The 20556-nt window shown below is 44.9% G+C and overlaps 1 long non-coding RNA gene across 1 annotated transcript in view; it reads left to right on the top strand.

Annotated features, from left to right (window-relative positions):
* LOC128887588 (uncharacterized) overlaps positions 1 to 20556 on the top strand; it is a 159427-nt gene that overhangs the window by 122626 nt on the left and 16245 nt on the right. The window contains exon 3 of the long non-coding RNA XR_008460063.1: positions 4707 to 4766. This is a non-coding gene — a long non-coding RNA (uncharacterized LOC128887588). The remainder of the gene's footprint in view (positions 1 to 4706; positions 4767 to 20556) is intronic.

Raw genomic sequence — 20556 nt, 5'->3', positions numbered from 1 at the left:
GCGGACGTCAGAACGGGGGTTGGAACGGTGACCAAGAGGGGCAAAATGGGGGGGGGGGTGGGGATTACACAGTGGGTTGCTCGTGCACGTTGCAAATAAACTCACCGTCGCGGCAGGGAGATGGCATCTTTACTACGACCTTTTGCAACTTCCTGCCCGCCTGCCTGCTCGCCTGAATCCCCTTTATCCCCCGACGCGGGGGTAACTTCTTGCTCAATTCGACGCGCACAGTCCAAATATTTCCATCCCCATATTTTAAAGATGAGCGCCCCGATTTATGGGCCGAACGAGTCGAACGTTGCCACGCTTCCGACTTCCGGGGGACGGGGAGGGGGCGGGAAGGGGGATTCTTTTGGGGGATACAAATTGTTCTGTTTTTCGTTGGTGACGTCGCAAGGCGCAACGTCCCCGATCTAGGGGTGAGCTTTAACGAATATCGTAACGCGTCAAGCTTGTATCTTGCCTTGTTCGATCACGGTCTGGAGATTTATTATTTCTTGTTGCATGGAGATCTCTGTTAGTTCGTAGTTTTTAGTTACATAATCTACCAAAATCACTCAATTGTGGATGGTGTGGTGATCAACGCGTTAGACGATTGTCTTTTCGCCCACGGGATAACGTTAAAATCAATTTCGCGAATACTCGACGACGAAAAGGGCAGCAATATGCCACCATTTTCGAGCATACAGCCCGCTGGCCCTCGGTGAAATTCGTTAATCGCACGGTTAAATTTTCACCGTGGCTCGGCCGGTTTTGACGCGATAACGCGTTAATTATCACCCGGTAATATTTCGCCGTAGCGTCGGCCCGTATTAATTTCAAAAAGGGGGCTCCTCCATGAAAAGCGCCATTCAGCCTAATTACGGGCTGCGGGAGACAATACCTGTCGTTCTTTTTCCCCCTCTCCTCTCTCTCTCCCTCGGTCCCCTGTCCCTCATTCTTTCGCTTTTTTTTTCACTTCCCTTCCCCTTTCTCATTCTCTCACCTTGTCTTTCTCGCCCTGAAACCTTTTTCTCCTTTCTCTTTCTCTCCCCCAACTCTCGCCCACCGAGGTCTCGTTTCTGCCAGGAGGCTGGGAGTTTCATTTCTTGCTTATCGCTCACTCTTTTGCGTATTTTCGCGATCATGAAAACGGCACCCAGCCGACTCGGGAATGTTTTTCCAGAGCGTAAAAACAGAATGTAAGGATCTCTTAATTCGACATTCACCGTCGCGATTAAATCCCGCTGCCGCTTTTTTATCGTTCCCCCCATTAAAAATGTCGCTTCGCTGGCTCGCTCCATCGTTTCGCCGATATTTCTACTTCCGCGACCTTCAATCCGATTATATTTTCAGGGCGAAAATGTCGACGATAAATTGAACGTTCTGTCGTATTCGAAACGAGAATAACATCGCCTGCGATCGGTCGAGATTTTTGGCGACAAATTATCGTTCGTGACTCGAGCATTGTTGCAACGAATTACAGGAATTCACCGATAGATACTCCAATTGTTAGATGTGAAGTTTTGTCGTCGCGTGGATTTTGAGAAGTTTTACAAAGTATTGTCTTCGACATATGAACAATTCTACATTGTTTAACCACCTCTGAAACAGTAGATGAGCTCTGGAAAAAGTCCAGTTGATAACTACATCAGCACGCGACTCGCGATCGTCGCTTGAAATTCCAGATACGTCGCGTCGTTTGCAGCACGAATAGCGCTATATTCGATCGATGGAAAATGTTTGACGACTCGTCCTAAAACGATTAACCCGACATTTAACTGGACAAAACAGATTACCCGAACGCCATTCGAAATAATCAGATTGCACGGTTTGGCCGCGAGGCCAGTGTGCCCATGTCGCTCGTATAAATGCGCGCGTTTATTACAAATTTCTGACGAACACATTTATGATCGCGCCATTGACGTCTGCCATTGCGAATAGATTCACACCTGCCGCTAGTCACGCACTATCGCTGATCAATTCGAAATATTAATTTTCCGATTAACGGCCCTGCTAATTCCGAAAACCGTTTAACGCTCGCTCGCCGCACGTGTCGATGAGCTTTTTCATTCGACGATCGTGCTAATCTGTGCCTCGTCAGGTTGGCCCTTTCACTGCCAATTCAAAGGGTCTCCGTGTTTAGACATTGAAACAGGATATGGTTATGTTTTTAAAAGGTGGAGAGATATATTTGTAACATTTTTTATTTATGTGATTTGCTATATTTCAGCGTTAATGGTTTGAATCATTTATAGTTCTGTAGAAAAATGTTAAAATCAGGGACGAAACGTTAAAAGAATTTTCATTCGCAACGCGATATTGCTCTTTCAAACTTTGCATCCCGATTCTAAAGCGCCCGATCTTTACGTGTAAACTCTATGAACAGGAGATATAAAATTGAGGGATTAATACATTCCAAGCAAAGTTTAACAGCATAAGACTCGACGCCAGGCGCATTACGCGAGCCAAGCTGCATAAGCTACGCAAAACAGGCAGCACATTTTAGTCTGTTCTCAAAACTTTAACCTACTTTCCAGGATAGTGCTGGAGTTCTAGGCTTCTTGTTCTTGTTCCAATACACGTTTCCCAACGAAACTCGTACAATGGATCCCATATTTGCTGCTTCATCGAAATTCACGGTTTTGCATTGATGAGCTCGATGCCTTTTAAATATCTTATACGAACATCTGGCATGAAGTCGATTAGCAGCTACTTATAAATTTGTTAGTTAAATATATTGAGCTGTCTGGAAAGTCCATGTCGATTAATTGCCCCAATTTTCACCTAGATAATACGTTATTCCACGAGACGTCCAGCAGAACTCTATATCAACGTTGCATAAATTACACGAACTAGACGATCGCGTTTCACTTCGCTCCCTAACTTTAACCTATTTTCCACGACGTTGGTTCCATCGCCCTCACGTTATATCCAACGAAGAAGCCTCGCCGCGAACGATCGACGAATTCGCAGCTTCATCGAAATTCATTCATTCGGTTACGAGTTTCTGCCTCCACCCCGAAGCGCGTGGAACGCTCAGCCCCGGGAAGTCGAAATTCCGAAACGCGTCTCTAACTTCCGTAGCTCGAAATGCACGAATCGACAGGGTCGGTTTTCGCCACTCCCGGCCCTGAAAAGCGGAAGATAATCCCCACGCATCCATATGCATCGAGGGCATTAGCATTCCAATTAATCTTGCCTCGGGACGAGGCGAGAGGATGCACTTTGCCGCGAGCGGGACTTCCGGATCATCCTAGTTTTTCGACGGGCGACTGCAACCGTCGCCCTCTGACAAAAACAAGCTCGCAGAGCCGAGTAAGCCTGGCTCCAAGAACACGCTCGTAGAGGCGAAACGGCCGCCCCGTAAATCCACTGGCGAACACATGCTTTGCATAATATAAACTTTGCCTCCCCACGGGATTTCTCCTTTTCTCGTTTCGTCCTGTTCTGCTTTTCGGTCGAGATACGGGATTTCTTCAAATCTTGTTGGCCAATTAGAGAACCGCGATGGGGATATTCGATAAAACGTGATGCAACAGATTTTCCAAAAGACGATTTAGAAATTTTTGTTCAACACCAAAACCATCGAGGTTGTTTATTTCGTCGTTGTGAATAATTAAAAAGGACCTACCAAAAAGAAATCGACCATCGTCACTTCTGTCGCGATCTGTTCTCCTGAACGACCATCGGGAGCACAACGCTATCGAGTATCCGTGCAGCGGATGTATATCAACGAAGAGCATAACCGTATCGTAAGGGTTAACCTTAACGCCTTGTCCGCGTCTCGCGTTTCGTCGTCGCTCCCTTCGATCCGTTCTGCACGGTCTCGGTTCCTCTTCCACTTCCTCCTGCGTCGTCCTCGCCCGTTCCGGACTCTCGCTTCGCCACACTCGGGTATCCTTTTGAACGGGTTCTACCGGTTTTCACGAGGAATCGAGCTGCAGAGAAAAGGACGTTGCGAGGGCGAGGAAAGGTAGGAAACCGGCGAGGGGGCGAGGGCACGAGTGATGGAGAGAAAAAGACGATAGGCGACGGTAGGCTACCGCGGATATAGGTAGAATCTGTCGATGAGAACCAGGACCTCGGCTCCCATCTGAGATTTTCACGACGATAATCGTCCTACTCGAGATCCTCGAGACGCAGAAAAGGAGCGAGGGGGAGAACTTATTCCTTCCTGGAGACTGGGAAATCGCCGACCTTGGTAATCCAGCGGGCTTTTCAGAGAAGGAGGAGTATTCCGCGTTTCCTATGAAGCAATCTGCTTGATGATTGCCAAGGAACGAGGGGAAGAGGACATTTCGACCGTTCGCAAAACGATCGTTCGTCGCGGGGGCACGCGGTTCGAATTGCATTAACGTGTCGACGGTGAATTTCGAGGCTACAACGAACGGGAAACATCGTCCGGATGGCGTCGATTCATCTAGATTGCCGGCATTTCGTGTTCCGTCCATTATCGCCGCTCTGTTTCCGGAAGTTTCGATGCTGTTATTTAACGTTTCACGGCCTGCCGTTGATCTCCGTTTCGCTGATGGTTTTCCCTCTCGAAACAGATTAGATTTGTAATATTCAGAATTGGATGGTGGTATTTAACGTTTTTAGCAGTGGGAACACGGTTAACTTGTACCTATTGTGTACATTAATGATCCTTTTGTTTCAATCATTCGTAAAATAGAAATCTTACGTAGGTTGTATCGGATTTTAATAGTTGTTTCTGTTTGTTACAGGTAAGACACAGCTGCGATTAACCCTTTATCCGAAAGCCAAGCGCTAGGTACACCTTATGAGTAAGTACGAGAACTCGATCAACCAATTATGTATCTTATTTTATCCTGAAATTTGTTTAACCGCGCAATTGTAATTCTAGTTCGGTAGCGCAACGTTTAATCTCACGAAACTGATACTAAATAACACGATTGGAATGTCCACAACATTTCAGCTGCTTATTTCGATGGTATAGCATGTCCGCTCGCCGTTAAACCTCGATGAAGCTATCTTTTCGAAGCGTATCTCAGCGGCCGCATTTATTCAGTCCGCGTCGTTGGCGGCATAATGAGTACACTTGTAACGCGAGTTTCTTTACCCGGTCGAATCTCTTCGTTTATAATGCGATCGATACGTATCGGGGTTGTCGTTCCATTCTTCACGCGCCTATGGCCAACACACGATGGGAATGTCCACGCGTTGCATAATTCAATTTCCAGCTGCCGCGCGCAGCTCGAGTTTCACGGGGCCGTGCATCGCCGGTTACTCAACTTGGATTACGTGTCACTCGATTTAAAACTTCGCTTAAATCCAATTTCATGACGATCACGGCGGTCAGCTGGCTGGCCAGATAAGGACGTACGTCACCCATTAATCTCTGAGCGCGTGGTAATCCTGAGTTAAGTGGGTCGACGTAGGAAAGACGGTTTTCAATTAATCTATGGGAGCGAAATGCAACTACGGCTGACACGTGCCATGCGTTTCTACTGGATAAGGAATTATTATACCGCGGCGCGGGAGTAGAAATGGACAGCAGTGGTCAGACGCGTACGCCAGGGATCTATAAAATTGACCTTCCTCGAGAATGAATCTACAATTTTCGATTCAATTTTACAAATTTCGCAAATTCTCTCGACCATTAACTCTCCAAAGGGACGTTGGTGTCGAAAAAATCTAAAATAAACATCTCCCTCGGAAATCTCTCGTTGGACGAGCGAAACGCACCAGAGGATATCAATTAACGTTCCCCGTGGTCCGTGTTCCGGGCAGGGAATTAAGAAACACCTAGCGCAGAGCCAACACAGGGGAAGAGAGAAGAAACAAGGCGGTGCGAAGCGGAGAGGAGCGCGTCGCACGCGGAGCTCGGCCGATTTGCGTGCCCCTCACGTTTTTCTGCAACGCGTTCCCCGCATCGCGATTCCCGCCGTAATGAGAGAGCACGCACGTGCGAAAACCCCCTTCGCTGTTCGCCGTAGCCTGCGACACGTACGCGGCTACCTTCCCCGCCCTTGTATCCCTCGACGCCCTTTTATGCAAATCGTAATGACCGCGAGCAGCGCCGAAAGTCACGAGCTATACTTTGCCGCGGCGCGCTTACTTTCGTACGTGGATAATCTCGCGTTATCCGTTCCCTTTCGTCGTTGCCGCGCGAATCAAGCGTACGAGGTAAAAATGGCGACCAGAGGGAATCACTTCATCGTCCCGCGACGACTCCTAGAACTCCGGGGAAACTCCCGACGGGAAACTCCGAGATTATCTCGAGACTCGAGGCTAACTTCGAGAGTGGTTCTGGGAACTTCCAAGTATGTAGACTGGCATCCATTTTCGAATATTAATACAAAACGATCTCGTTCGATTGCTCGAGCGGTCTATGGATAGGCTAACGTTCAATTTGTACAAATGATTCAGTTACTCGACGTTGAGGGCTGTTGGGGTTTGTTTTTGGGAAGTACGAATGTGGTTTACTTGAGAGTTACGGGAAGTAAGAGAGAATAAAGCAACGACCAGCATGTTTGAACGAAGAAAAAGGATCCAAGAAGCGCGTATTAGTAGGTAGGGTTAAAATAGAAGAGGAACATATAAGATTACGTAGCTTGAAACTTCCAAAGAGAAATTTAGACGAAATGTAGCGGTTGGAACATTCGCGGTATGTGAAGATAAATTGGTTGGCGGTACGTGAGATAAATATACACGAGTCTGGGAATGAAGGATTTCGTAAACAAAACAATAGAGGCGAAGGATACGCTCTGTTGCGAATTTTGCTACCCGGAACGTTGAAATAGAGCAGTCGTGTGGTCGTGCTTACGAGCTCGTTCGAAAAAACAAAGGCAACAGCTTTGGTTACGCTGAACAAGATATGTTGAACGACGAGAAGGACTTTGTAACATAAAATATTGAATTGAAATTAAATTAACAAAAATGCCTAAAAAAAAAAAATTGAGCGTACTAACCCAAATAATCAAGCAGAGACGAACCTCTACTAAGTCTTCCGCTTTATACCCTTCGAGATTGCCGACCACTCTAACGGAGCATTCCAACCGTGAATTTGACTCCAACCACACCTTTTCCGTGTGTAGCACTTGTCTCCCCCATGCCTAGGCAGAGGGATGAACGAAAGACGGGTTAGGGTGGAAAAGGGACAGGCGACGAGATGACGGGGCTCTTTCACTCGTGGACCTGTTGATCTCCACGAAAAATTCGAGGGACGAGCGTTGTTCCGCGCTGGCTACGTGAAACGGAATTATCAGAGCAGCGACGATTAATGAACGTAAGGACGCGTCGCGACTGGAAATTACCTCGGCGATTTTTCCAACCGAATCCATGACGATACGCGAAATCTCATTTGTCACCGATACGAGTCGGATTATAAATTGTGATTGATACGTCGAGACTCGTTGGGAGCGTTCGTGCCCGCGCTTCTGATTTATGAAAACAACGCGCGCGATCCGTGTTCGCCGGTTATCATTCCGCTCCGACTGCTGACTGCTTTAATCGTTTTCACTGGACTTTGATGAAGCAGCATTCGTCGGAGCAACATTCGTCGTTGCAAGTTACTTGGTTAATTGTTTTCTGGATCTAGCACGTAGATATCAAAGTTTTTCTCTTGAAATCTCCCATAGAAAGAGGTCTTAATTTTTCGATGCTTTAACGAGCGATTATTAAACACTTGTTCGAATGATTTAATATTATTTGTACGCAGTTGACATACTGAACTTCCAGAGTTCCCTTCTCAGTTTCTCCCAAATCACTGAAAACTGTGTGTTCGAAAGCTACGAGTGAGCGTCGCCCGGACGAGTAACAAGTGAAGTTAACGAGCGAAATTAATGGCATCGTAAGGGGGGTTGAAAGGTCGATTAGACTCGGAATCATCTCCTTTAAGGGTCCATGCCTTATCGAACGAGAATCGTGAAACTCCCCGAAAGAAGTATAAAAGAATACGTAAAGTATTGGATTCCACTCTTTACGTGCAGCTGCGATCACGTGGAAACCTCTGACGAGATATCGACTGGTAACCCCTATCGGTACATCGATGGTCTTAGGCGCCTTATATCTTCAACAACTGTATCCGTCTCTCTTTCGTATCCCGATAGATTGTGCGGGGCGCAGATACATAGAAAAAAAAAAGAGAAATATGAAGAAGGAATGGGATCGAAAGGGAGAGGATAGAAGCAATTTCTTCTTCATCCCTCTCTGTCGCCGTCGAATCCTCCCTCGATCGTCTTTATCCCGCGTTCTGCGCCGCTCTTCGTCCTCGTACCATTCCGCGTTTTCCTCTTCATTTCTTCGTCTTCAACGTTCTTCCTCTCGGATTCCGTACGTGGCCCCCTTCGCCCCCGCCGTAATTTTCCACGCTGCGATATCCACTCTCGATCGCGCAGCATGTCGACGTTTAGTCTTGCTTTTATTTCAGATTGAAACGAAATTGAGACTTCGATACGCTTCGAGTCCTGACAGCATCCCCCGCCTCCAGCTCGACCCTTTTCAGGAACGACTGATCTCCTGTGATTTTTGGAGCTGCTACACTTTCTGAATCTTATTATTTGAAGTGCGTCCATTATCCACGTACAACTATGTAAATATATTAAAATAGAAGGTTTCGGATTTATTTATGACGGTAGAACTATTCCACTGAGTAAACAAATTTACAGACTTCGCGCACACGCAAGAGTTGGAGAGATTAAAAATCTAACTAACTAATACCAGCTACGGCTCCTTGATGTTGTCCCTGCTCATCTAAATCTAATTTCATTTTACACTTTACACTACGTAACGGGACATACCTATTTAGTCTGTTACTACCCACCCATTTCATCGCCGTACAGCATTTTTCGTCATATAACGGTACATGAATTTCGGTTGTTCGAAAATAAAAAGATTTCCAATCTTAAAAACAAACCAACAAGTGCATCGGTGCCAAGGTTCAACTAACGCACGATAAAACTTGACCTCAAATTTTGCACTACTCAGGTCATCGGGTTAGGTGTACTTTATTATAATTGTACCAACATGAATTATGATCTGAAAATTACATTATAGCCTCGGGATACTCGACTGCGTGCATTTTAAATTCGATCGTTTAATGTCTGGAAACCCGTTCGGACTCGTGGATTGAAAGTTTCCGGAAATTAAAAATGTCGAGACTTCTAATTGGGGGAAAAAAAATGAAAAGGAACGAAACATTGAGAGAGCCGAGTTTTCCCCCAGCATTCGATTGGACGTCGAATCGCGCGTACGCGCGAATCGACCCGTGGAAAAAGTGACGGGAATGACAGAGTACGCTTAAAACCGGGCGTCGATTGATTTTCACTTTATATCGATCGCCACGATGAAAGGTGCTCTCAAAACCGAGCGAATTTTAATTACTGGCTAGCCGAGGAAAGATCGACGTCGAGCAATCAACTTAACCAAAACTTGTATAACAGCCTTTATAGTACCGGGGCTGTTTGAACGTTGAAAAACGAACAGAGCGTCGAGGAGGGGGAAAACGGAGATTTTAAATGTACGACAGGTCGAACGTGCCGGCGTGAATTTGAAGTAATTTATTTCGTAATCGGCGCAGCTGTTGCCTCGAAGCCCGCCTCTGACGAACGAATTCTGTCAGAGCTGCGATTTTTGCGTTATTCTTTTCTCATTTGAATGCTGCGCCTCGATAAAAGATGATTTTCACATTTTCCACGGGCTGGCATTAATCAAACGAAATCGGAGCTGGCTGAAGTCTTGTTTCAGATGGAAAATGATAGTCCGTTTTATGTTAAATTGTCGACGTGTAAGAGGGAAAAAATATATATAAATAACAGAAGGTGGTTTAGCTTCGCGGAACATTACTTTATATTTGTCAAGAAATATTGATAGTACGTATTTCAAATACAAATTTGACACGTTTTATTTTACATATCGGGTTATCGAAATAAAAATATTTTACATGCCGAAATTTGACTCCCCATTTAAAATGGGACTGAACGAAATGTTGAATTCTGCTGTCTCTGTATTGGGCGATGAATATTATAGAAATTTTTGTATAGGTGTGAATATTATTCGGTTTTTGGATCATTTCGTTTCAGCGCAAGTTTATTCGCTGAATTTCTCTTGCTCGAAACGAGCAATTCAAAAAACTGATAATGTTTCACTATCAGGCTTGAACAAAAATGACACAGATTGAAATTCCATAAATATTATGTACAGATATGGAGTTACGGAGTATGTTTACTTTAGAGTGTTGTAGAAAAATGTTCAGCAGATTGCGTTAAATTGTTCAAAGTACAATTCATTCGGAGTATAAGGTATCGAAATTGTGATGGAGGAGCGTCTGCCTCGATTCTACCGAGTGTAACGAACTTGAAACTCTCGGAGAGCCGTGCCAAAGTAATCACCCGCTGGGTTTGCTTGTGCAACTTCTTAAAAACATAATGAAACACCGAAGTGTGAAATAGATTAAGTCGCGAAACTCGTGGAGATAGTAACAGACAACTAAACATTAAACTCAATATCAAACGACATCAATTTTTTCGCCCACTGAATAATTAATCATTTTCTTCGAAGATCATTTCATCGTATTTCTCAATTTTTTGTTTTACGGAGTTAATCGATTTGTGCAATGAACGGTTTTGGTTACAAAAAAAAAGAAGAGAAAAAGCACCATATGCGATTTCCTAAAATGACCAACTCACTACATGCACAACTCTCTCCGTACTCGAATCAGATTCGTTACAAACAATCTGCGCACAAAATCGCGTAGCAATTAATTTCCGAAACCCCCATTGTTCCATAAAAATTGTTCGGCTAATGGTATTTGCTTGGCAATCTCGTCGCCGGCGCTCGCCATTTTCCTCTAATGCAGCCTTTTACCTCTTTTTCATTACAATACCTTGTAACCTTTTGAGCACGGTCTATTCTATCCTGGACTGAATCCATGGCCATCTATCGAAGAGCTCGGCTCGTCGAGCAAAGAGGCCACAGTCTCGTGAAAGTCCCCTGCTTTTCGAAGCCTTGGTTTCCGCGGGGTAATGAGAATTGAAACGTAACGGCGGAGGATGGCTCCTAATCCTCGGCTCGTCGGGGCCACGGATTGCTTTTCCATTTATCCGGGACGACTACGAAATTAGGATGATCCCCTGCCCCTCCCCAAAGCCGCTCTGTTTGCTCTCCTTAGCGCCTGCAGTCGGCGAAGCATCGTCCAGTATTGACGGGGCATGCGTATGAAAGCGAGTGTCCGTGATTAAGGAGACTGTCACTTTGGATCTTGATTGTTGATTAAACCCGTCGACGGGAATTATGCGCAACGTCGCCGTTAATAGTCGGCCGACACGTGCTCCGAAGGGGTTCACTGAACCGATCGGGAATTTCGCTGAAACATCGACGCTCAAACCAAACACGGCACCATGATTTTAGCGCGACGACGAATTGTGTTCCTCCGAGGGATCCGTATCGGAAGTCCGTTTCCCTTTCGACGAAATTTCGTTTCGTCAAATTAACGTTTCGAGGTTTCCATTGCTTCGAACAGATATAGAAATTGCGTTCAACCCTTAAAACATTTACAAGCAACATTCTACAATAACGGAATGTACTTATTAACTTAATAGGCGCAGATCGTAGCGTTTTATCTCCTACAACGGTCCTATGTGTTCGCGGCTAATATTGTAATGTGGAACTAACTTTTAATGTAAGCGTTGCGAGTGATTAATGGAAAGAGTCAGCTGTTCAAGAATCACGTCATTACTCAAAGCAAAGGCTTGCGGGATTAATCTGCTTCAGCTCTCATGGTCTCGATTAATCTTTGACATCGCCGACGAGAATCTCGTGACATCGCGCGGCATTATGAGATATAGGAAATTCGAAATCAGTAATTCTGCGGGCTCGCCAACTATTCTACGAGATCGCGTAAAACGACGATCTGAAAATTGACGCACGTTCACCCGGCACACGTTGTCTATTACGGTGGACACAGCGCGCTTCTAAATTCTTCGAGGCTTTTATACATCATACCCTCGTTCGGTTCCTCTTGTTAACTCGTCGAGAGATTAACTATTTCCACGAGGACGGTCGAGAATTTTACCAAAGAAGGAGACAATCGAGATGAAATAAGGCGAACGAGCCGCGCACGCTAGCATCGTCGTTTTACATGCTGGAAATAAAGCGAAACGTCGCTGTCCCGCGGGATCCTACGGAAATATTATGGTGCTGTAAATACCGCGGAGCTCGTTAAAACGTGATAAATTACTGTTCGCCGACTGGCGGGTTATAATATCAATTTAATCGGCTGGCAGTGTCGTTAGAAGCGCGGCGAAAACGTTTGTATCGCAGTAAAATGTATGCGTCGTAACAGAGGATGAATTAGCTCGAAGTGATGCGTCTTCGGATTTAACTCGGTGACTCTGGATTCCTGCTATCTGTCACGGATGGCCAACATTAACTAGACCTATCATTTAGAAGCCCAGCATCCGGCGTAATTAAATTCAGAAGCATATGGGAACACGTGCGCGGATTGTGGCAACCATCGTCGAATTGGAGCGTAACGATGGTAGTGTGTCACGAGGATAATTTTCCATATGAATCGATGTATTCTTATGAAAATTTGCACAAGTATTGTTTAATTTCATCAGATAAAAAATGTGAAATATCAGCACCCTATTCGGTCCGAAAACAGAATACAGATTGATAGGAATTACCGACGAGTCTTTCGACTGTTAAGCCTCCTTTGGTCCAAAAGAAATTCTTTTTAAGACCCTCCTCATCTTGAATTCAAAATGTCACGATGGCTAAGGATCAAGTTTTTCAAGAAGTACAAGCGGGACTGCGAAAGTATTCCCAAGAGCGATAAAACAATCGGAATAGTAAATGGAAGTTTGGAGCACCTCGTTATCGACTGGAGAAAGAATGATTCCGTCCGAAGAATGCGTTATTCGAGCGACGATGGGGATTCTTCTGTCCTCGAAACTGGAAAGTTCGTAACAATACTTCTCACACGAACACCAAGAATTCATTAAGAAATACCTGTCGCGATAGAAAGGAGCGAAACAGACGGCCGCCGGTTTAATTTGTCTTCGCGAGCGAGCACGACTTGGCACAACGTGTAATTATCGCTCGAAATTCCAGGCTCGTAAATTCTTGCGCGCTAAGTGGCAGGATTTTATCTCTCGCATGCTCGCGGTCAATCTCCACCTTCTGTTTTACATGCATCGTGTCAAGCGGCAAGTTGTACGAATCGGCCCCTCGGGATCATTCTTTCAACAGGCGGAATCGATCCGTGGGTGTTCTATTGACGGAGATTACACGCTACGAAGGCAATAATAAGCATCGAAAGTCTCGCTTGGAAAAGCCGTTCGACTGGAGTAAAATCCTATTACAGGCCGCATTCCGCAAAGTGGAACTTTAAATTGGCGGGGTGATTTAAACGCGGATCAACCGAGGTTACACCGAGGTGGTCTGGTTTTCAGAGTTTTGATATGCCGGGTACCGTGTAAAGTGTAATTGAAGGGACGCGTTTCGTGCCGCGCAAAGTCGAATTTAATGCTTCCTCGAGACACTACCGGAGCCAATTAACAAACGTATGTGGCGCTTTACTAATGTACGTATTATAACGTTTTAATGGCATTGCAATGCTGCGCCGTGATCAAATTAACAACGATCTAAAGTACATCGCGATGTCGCTTTTTTTTTGGTTGGAAGCTTGATTCAAGATTTCAACACGTTGTCAAATGAATAATGAGTAACCATTATGACACAATGGAGTCAGTAGAAACCATTAACTGAAAAGCTCTATCATTTAACAGAATAACTAACAAATTTTGCCTCTTGCTAATACTTTCATACTTGCCACGTATATTGCTACATTTATTTTCCTTAGTCTTGTTTTATTTTATAAAACTCCATAATAATATTATAAAATTCTTGGTAAATTTCGAAATGAAGTCACTTAAATATTCGCGGCCTAACTCGATTCCTGAGATCACCAGACGGAATTCTCCAATCACTAATCCTCTCGACAATGGATTCTACTTCCCATGGTGATAGCGTTAACCTCATTATCCTGGCAATCGTCTCATGACGTTACACCTCTGGCATATGCACGGCGTTTCCAACGATTGCAGATAAATAAGCGAGTAAACCCGCTTGATTTGCATAGTTTGATAAGATAACAGTCACTCGTTTACATGTCTCAACTTCGCTCTCCCGTCCTCCCGCTCTGTCCTCATTCTCTAGCCTCTGCCTCTCTTCTCCTGTCGTTTCTGCCTAATTCTCGATGTCGGCGCGGAGAAACTCGTTGGAGCGCTTCTAATCAGTGGCAGGACCCGTCAAGTTTCTGCGCATCGAGTTACAGTTCGAGCGAGGGACGGAGTCTTGTCTGGTACCCGCGGAACGCTTCCACCCCCTCTTTCTCTGTGTTCACTGTAACATCCCTCATCACCGCCATCTTTCGTGCTCGCTCCTCCGCCGGCATCCAAGAACCGAGAACTTTGATCTCCGAGTCTGGTTTTACCTGGCGAAAGCTTCAACTCACTCCGAATGCGTTCCTTACTCGCGAACGTCTACCCACACCCGTGGATCTCGCGTGACTCATTCAGCGATGACTAGCATAATCGGTCCGCGGGAAACGCGATTCAGCGAGGTTAATTTCATAAGGGCTAACCGACGACTAACAACGCGCTATATGCTCGATTGCTACTATCGAGCCGCACGCTACTGCTCGGACGTTCGTCGTTTCGCGATTTGGCTTTCGACTTATTGATGCCTCGCTAGATGTGACCGTGGGTATTTGAATCTGTAAGAATCATATTTTGGAAATAAAAATTCTACAAGTCTGTGAATGAACAGCGTTCATATTTAGTAGTTGGTTAAACTTTGTGTCGCACGTCGGTGCCATCGACAGATATAAAAAGATATTGTAACATGGTTCCAACGAGATCGAATATTTCATACTTGGGTGTCGCGATCAGAGCTTAGGTCAGCGTTCTATTTCTTGACCTACATAGTCAAATATTCCCTTGGTCTCGGCGAGGACAGGAGCAACGGGTCAAAGAAAATCGAAAGGTCACCCACATTCCCACCCTATCCATTCATCCTGACGTGCTCGATCGACGAACACTTCTTGACCTCAAATATTAAATACCAACGGACTTCCTCTCTTTACTGTCGCGGTAACGACCGATGACGCGCGAAAGAAGTAACCTAACAAGCGACACGGGTGATTCTCAATAATGAAACGCTGGCATGAAGCCTGGGTATACTTGCCTACGTGTAAATTATCGCCTAGCCGTTTACGTCACCGGAATAGAATATTCGATCCTATTGCGCAGCGCGCACAACGATGAATTGTCCTGGCGTTCGATCGATATCTTTGCGTCGCGACCGTGTCGCTAATTGAACGGTAATCACACACGGGCTCCGATTAGCCGAGAGTCGATAACGCATTAAAAGGAACCAATAATTCATGGGCCAGCCGCGTTTCTATTTTCTCGAGCAGAAATTCGACCGAATGCTGACCTGCGAACAAATGTTTGGACACTGGAAACCGATCCCGTGAAAAATTCATTTCGAAAGTTTCCCACGCGTCGTGTTTGTCGCACACGGGTACCAAATTATACGTCGGAATTATAAAGTAGATATCGATTTGGGCTGGGAGTCTAGAATAAACTTCGAATCATATTTTTCCATTATTACTATTCAAATACCGTCGCTCCAATTGCTCTTCGAGTATCATTATTGGAATACACGAATATTACTATCAAACTTTTATTATTAAAGTGTCATTATTCGAATATCCGTTTCCGCTTATCTTTATACAAGTATCGTTATTCCAATATTCCTATTTGGATATCATTTTATTATTACTCTTTTGCATATCGTTATTCGAATATAACTTTTCGACGATCTTTATACGAATATATTCTTATCGATATTTGTTATGAACATTCAAATATCGTTATCTAATTATAATCATTTAAATATCGGTACTCGAATATCATTGTTTCTATACCATTACCCGAATATTGCTACGGAAATAAAGTTAAACAACGATCCTCTGCTTACTCGATAATAATTGCGACCTGAATTATAAAATGGAGTTGTATTTCACGTAGCGCGAATGAATGTTTATCTGTTTGACTGTTCAACCAAGTAAACTTTGGGAATAAATCGCTACACGGTGTTTTTACTCGCTGTGCATTATTAGAATAAAATTATTCTCATCTCTGTATCGGCGTGGCAACAATTTCACTCGTGCATCGTGCACTGGGCAAACGCAGCATGAAAAAGCATAATTTAGATGAACAACCCTGTTGGGATACTTATTTATTGTGCGGGCTATATTTCACGGACGCACGTGGAAGCGAGATAATCGATCGACTGCCGTGTATAGAGCTTTCGCGGTAACCTTCCACTTCGACGCGGAAACTTTTCCGTCGTCCGAAGTCGCTCGGTACCTTCGGAATTTATGTCAACAATTTTTCCGATACGTTTTTCCTACGATTCACGCAATCCCTTCTGTAGCTTTACACTGTTCCACGTTTTCCATGTGTCTCTTCCCACATGTACGGAAATGTTATTTGCTTGGCACAGTTTTACGCGAGAAAGGGCCACTTTACTTTGGGATGACTTCGCCGTTGATTCTACGCTTCTATTATGGAAGCTTTCTCCCGTTTGCATCTCTATCAAAGGCCCGCGAAAATCTTGGCTATTTGATCAAACAGAGCTTAGCAGGTTTTCAGTTACATTCGCAATTTTTTATTTGGTTCTAATAATTTCATACAGAAATTACCAAGTGAATTTGATTTTAATTTGATTCTTTCTAAAATTCGATTATTCGTAATGTTTTCGCTGATATATTTGGAACAGAATTATTTTAATGAGGTGCTAAGAAGGAATTATTTAAAATTGTTTTAGAAACTGTTTCTATTCTAAAAGTAATTCCATCTCGATCGTTTATCATTCCCCGAAATGAGCGAAGACCGTGAAAATCGGGGAGTCAGTGCGTGGCATTCGAGCCGTGCGAAGTGGAAAGAAAGATCGCGGAACGAGTTTAAGGCGAGTACGGCTGGAACAGCGTTGGACAGGTGTTCCGGTTGACGCGTGGCCATTTACATGTACCACGCGTGGGCGTTCGATCTCACGGCGTGAAGCAGGTGCGTTGATTAATCGTGACGAAGTAATACCTCTTTTCCTTGACGTCGTTATCGTTAATCGGTTTACCTTTCCATTAAGCCGGATGTCAATTACCACGCTTAATCAATATATAAGCGTCGATAAATCAATGAAATCACTTACTGGTTCAGAGTCGGATATCTCCGTGTGTACAGGTGCCGGTTTGCAGCGTGCCCGACGAAGGCCGATTTTAACGAGCATAATTCAAACTAAAACTGACGATAAATCTGCGTTAGCGGCGGGACGTAATTTTAGTAATTGTCTTCTCGCCTGTCGTCCTCTGTGCGCCGCGCTCCGAATTAAAACGGTGGATATTCCGACGAAGGTCGTGATCACGCTTTATAAACGGAATAAAAACGTGTAGGATCGTTATCACTACTTAATATTATTTACTCATGTCGAGCAAACAACAGATATGTTTAGCAAACCTAGCGTAGACGAATTCGAAAGTTATTTTCAAAGATATCGTCACCGGTACTTATTATAATTATTCATGGTTATTCAGAGTTCCAAGTAATGTTAAAAATATACCTTCTAATCGAAAAATGAAGCCAAACTTGCCGTTGTTACTTTCTACACCGGTAAATCCCCTTAAAGAAGCACTCCTCTCGCGAAAAGGATTTCAGAGGGAACGGGGGGTGGGGGGGGGGGGGGGCATTCGTATTATTCTCAGCAACAAATCGTAATAATCCGTTTCGCCGACAGACACTGGAGTATATCACACGTTCGGAGGGGGTTGATCGCGAAATCGATCGAGATCCCGCGGCGACACGATCCTCTCCGCATTGCCGAGGGAACAACGGCTGCGGCCATAAATAATTCATGAGGAAGCCCCGATAACGAGTTTACGAAGAATCGGAAACAAGGAAAGCCCGTGGAAAACGGTTCCTTCGAATCCGCGTGCCGAATGCCTCGCGAAATAGGTAACGACGAGCGCGAGGAAGGAAGCGGGAGCTGGTTTCATGAAAAAGGGATGGCGGCTAAAGAGGGAATAGGGCCCCCCCCCGCTAAGCCATTAATAATCCGCGTTACAAGTCTCCCGTTTCTTCCTCATTGTCGGCGCGAGTAGGGTTTCCTTGGAACCTATCTACCGTACAAATGCATATTATCCGCGAAGCATATCCGACGTGGTACACGCGAGACGCACGGGTGGCCCGTGTTTTATTAGCTTACGCCCGTCCGTGGCAATTTGCTGGACACCTCTCTCAACGGATTTTGACATTGCTCGGGAAAGAAAGAAAATGAACGTGTCGCCTTGCCTTGCGACGGATTACGGGTAACTGGGTCGGGATCTTAAACGAGATTTTCATGGGACAGTCTTGTAATTATGACGCATCGAGTTTGTGACACTTCTTGCTCGCTTAGTGAGCCCGGAGACTGATAAAATTGTTAATGAGGTGTGGGTTGGGGGTAGTGTAGATGCCACAGTGGAATTATTTGGCGTTTATATGATTCTTTGACGAGGATCGTCATCACGATCATTTCACTGGGAACACATGAACTAGTTGTGCCACTAGTTTGTGCGCTCGTCGTGCGCTGAAACGCAAAAGGATTAAACTATATTACTAAAATATGTTGACATTTTCTGCCTTGTCACCCAGCGGAATCATCTGTCCTAGAAGTGTCGCAGGCTCTGTATTGTCGCGTAACAATTTAGCAAATCATGGCGAGCGATCGAAGGAGCTCGAAGAAGTCGAAGTATGCGGCGCAACGCGTCGATTCCCGCGGCGGAAAAGAATTCCGGCATTCATAAAGTTCGCCAGGGCGCGTAAACGTGGACTTGGAGCCTCGCGAAAGAATCCAAAGTATCTTGAACGTTCTCCGCGCAAACCCGCGTCCTCCTTCCTCTCGCGCGGCTTTGTGCTCGATGCATGCACGCGAGCGAGCCGACCGATGCGAATAAAAACGGTAGGCGGGAACAACGTCGTCGTCGAGTGTAATTAATTGTTTTTAATTGCAAATGGGCGAGCTCGGAGGTGGCTCGGCGCGTGTCAAAGACGAGACGAGCCCCTCCGCTCTAGCGCTCGGTCGTGTCTGCAGAGGAAGTAGCGCGATGTACAAGCTTGTCGTTTCGAATCGAGTCCTCCGACGACACGGTCGCCCCGTTTGGATAATGGAAAATGTTGGGAGTTCCGTGTCGCAGTTTGTCATGAACTCGAATGAGAAGTGACCGAGCCATGTATTCCAAAACTACGGGAGTCCACCTATGAGTTAGAGAAATAAAGTTTAGTTTGTCTTCTTTCGTTCTTCTTTTTTTATTCTTTTTGTGAGTGACGTTTATATATTCGCTTTCCTATTTTTAAGGTCGCGGGTTAATTTAGCGCTGAAATCCACTAAGCAGTTATCAATGTTTCTCATTAGAACGTCCTAAGTGTACCCTTCAAAACGAGTGAATGTTCACGAATCGTTTGATCGTTTAATGCAGGCGACGTGAAAGGAAATTCACTTAACGTCAAACTTACTTCTACTTCGGAATATTCTCAGAAATGAGATTCCTGAAATTTTCATTTCCTTCGACTCGTCGCGCACAGTCGAGTTTTCACAGGATCATGGTCGTTAGTCCAGAAATAAAAGGTTCGTTCATGCGGATCTATTTAAATTAAATCGGGTTGCTTACGAAGTTTTTCGTTGGTGCCAATAATTAGATCGAAGTGGCTTATTTTAGACTCCTATATTATATTCTTCCACCTTAGATCTGTTTCAGCAACAGTGAGATAAATTCAACCAAAATCCATAAAACCAGCCTAACATCGAACGAGTAATCATCGCACAAATTAGTTGTCTATCTCAGAGTTTGGAAATGCCTTTTTCCCCGAAAAAGAATTTGAAAACCACCGCATGTGTGAACGGGAAAGTGAGCCTGCGAGGAGTGTGCGAGTAAACATTAATTGAATCGCAACGAACTGCTATCGTGCTGCAGTCTGCTACTCTGCTCCCTCAGTTTTTTTTTTTTTTTTTTTTTTTTTTGGCAGAGGCTCCTGTTTTTCAGCATTTCAAAAGGCGAACGCGTCGCGTGCGCGGCGATGTTTAAATTCACGAGACGTAGCCCTGAGTCGGAAATGTGCGCTTTGATACGGGTCTCGATGAGGCCGCGCGTGCTGATTATTGTCGCTAATTAAAGCATTCGTTTTTCCTCTTGTTGTGTTCTTGCGGCGGCGTGCTTCGTGCTCGTGTCTCCTTTTAGAGCCGAGGGATCGAAAAGTTTATTCGAGCGCTACTTACCCTTCAACGACAGCTGCTCGTATATACGTGTCGCCCTTTGTTTCATTAATAAGCACTTGCAGGGATCGCTGGTACCGTGCGTTGCGTGACGGTCTTTTAAAGCTTGCAGGCAATAGTTTCGCTGATGGTTCGCGAAGCAAACAACTATTCTGTAGCCGTTTTGTCGCTACTAATTTGGACGGCAAAGTTGAGATTTAGATATAGTTCCTTCGTTTAGAAGAAATATTCCCATGA

Source organism: Hylaeus anthracinus, unplaced genomic scaffold (assembly GCF_026225885.1).
Source record: "Hylaeus anthracinus isolate JK02 unplaced genomic scaffold, UHH_iyHylAnth1.0_haploid 11989, whole genome shotgun sequence".
NCBI lineage: Eukaryota > Metazoa > Arthropoda > Insecta > Hymenoptera > Colletidae > Hylaeus > Hylaeus anthracinus.
The sequence above is the reverse complement of the archived record's forward strand: the minus strand, read 5'-3'. Positions and strand labels throughout refer to the sequence as shown.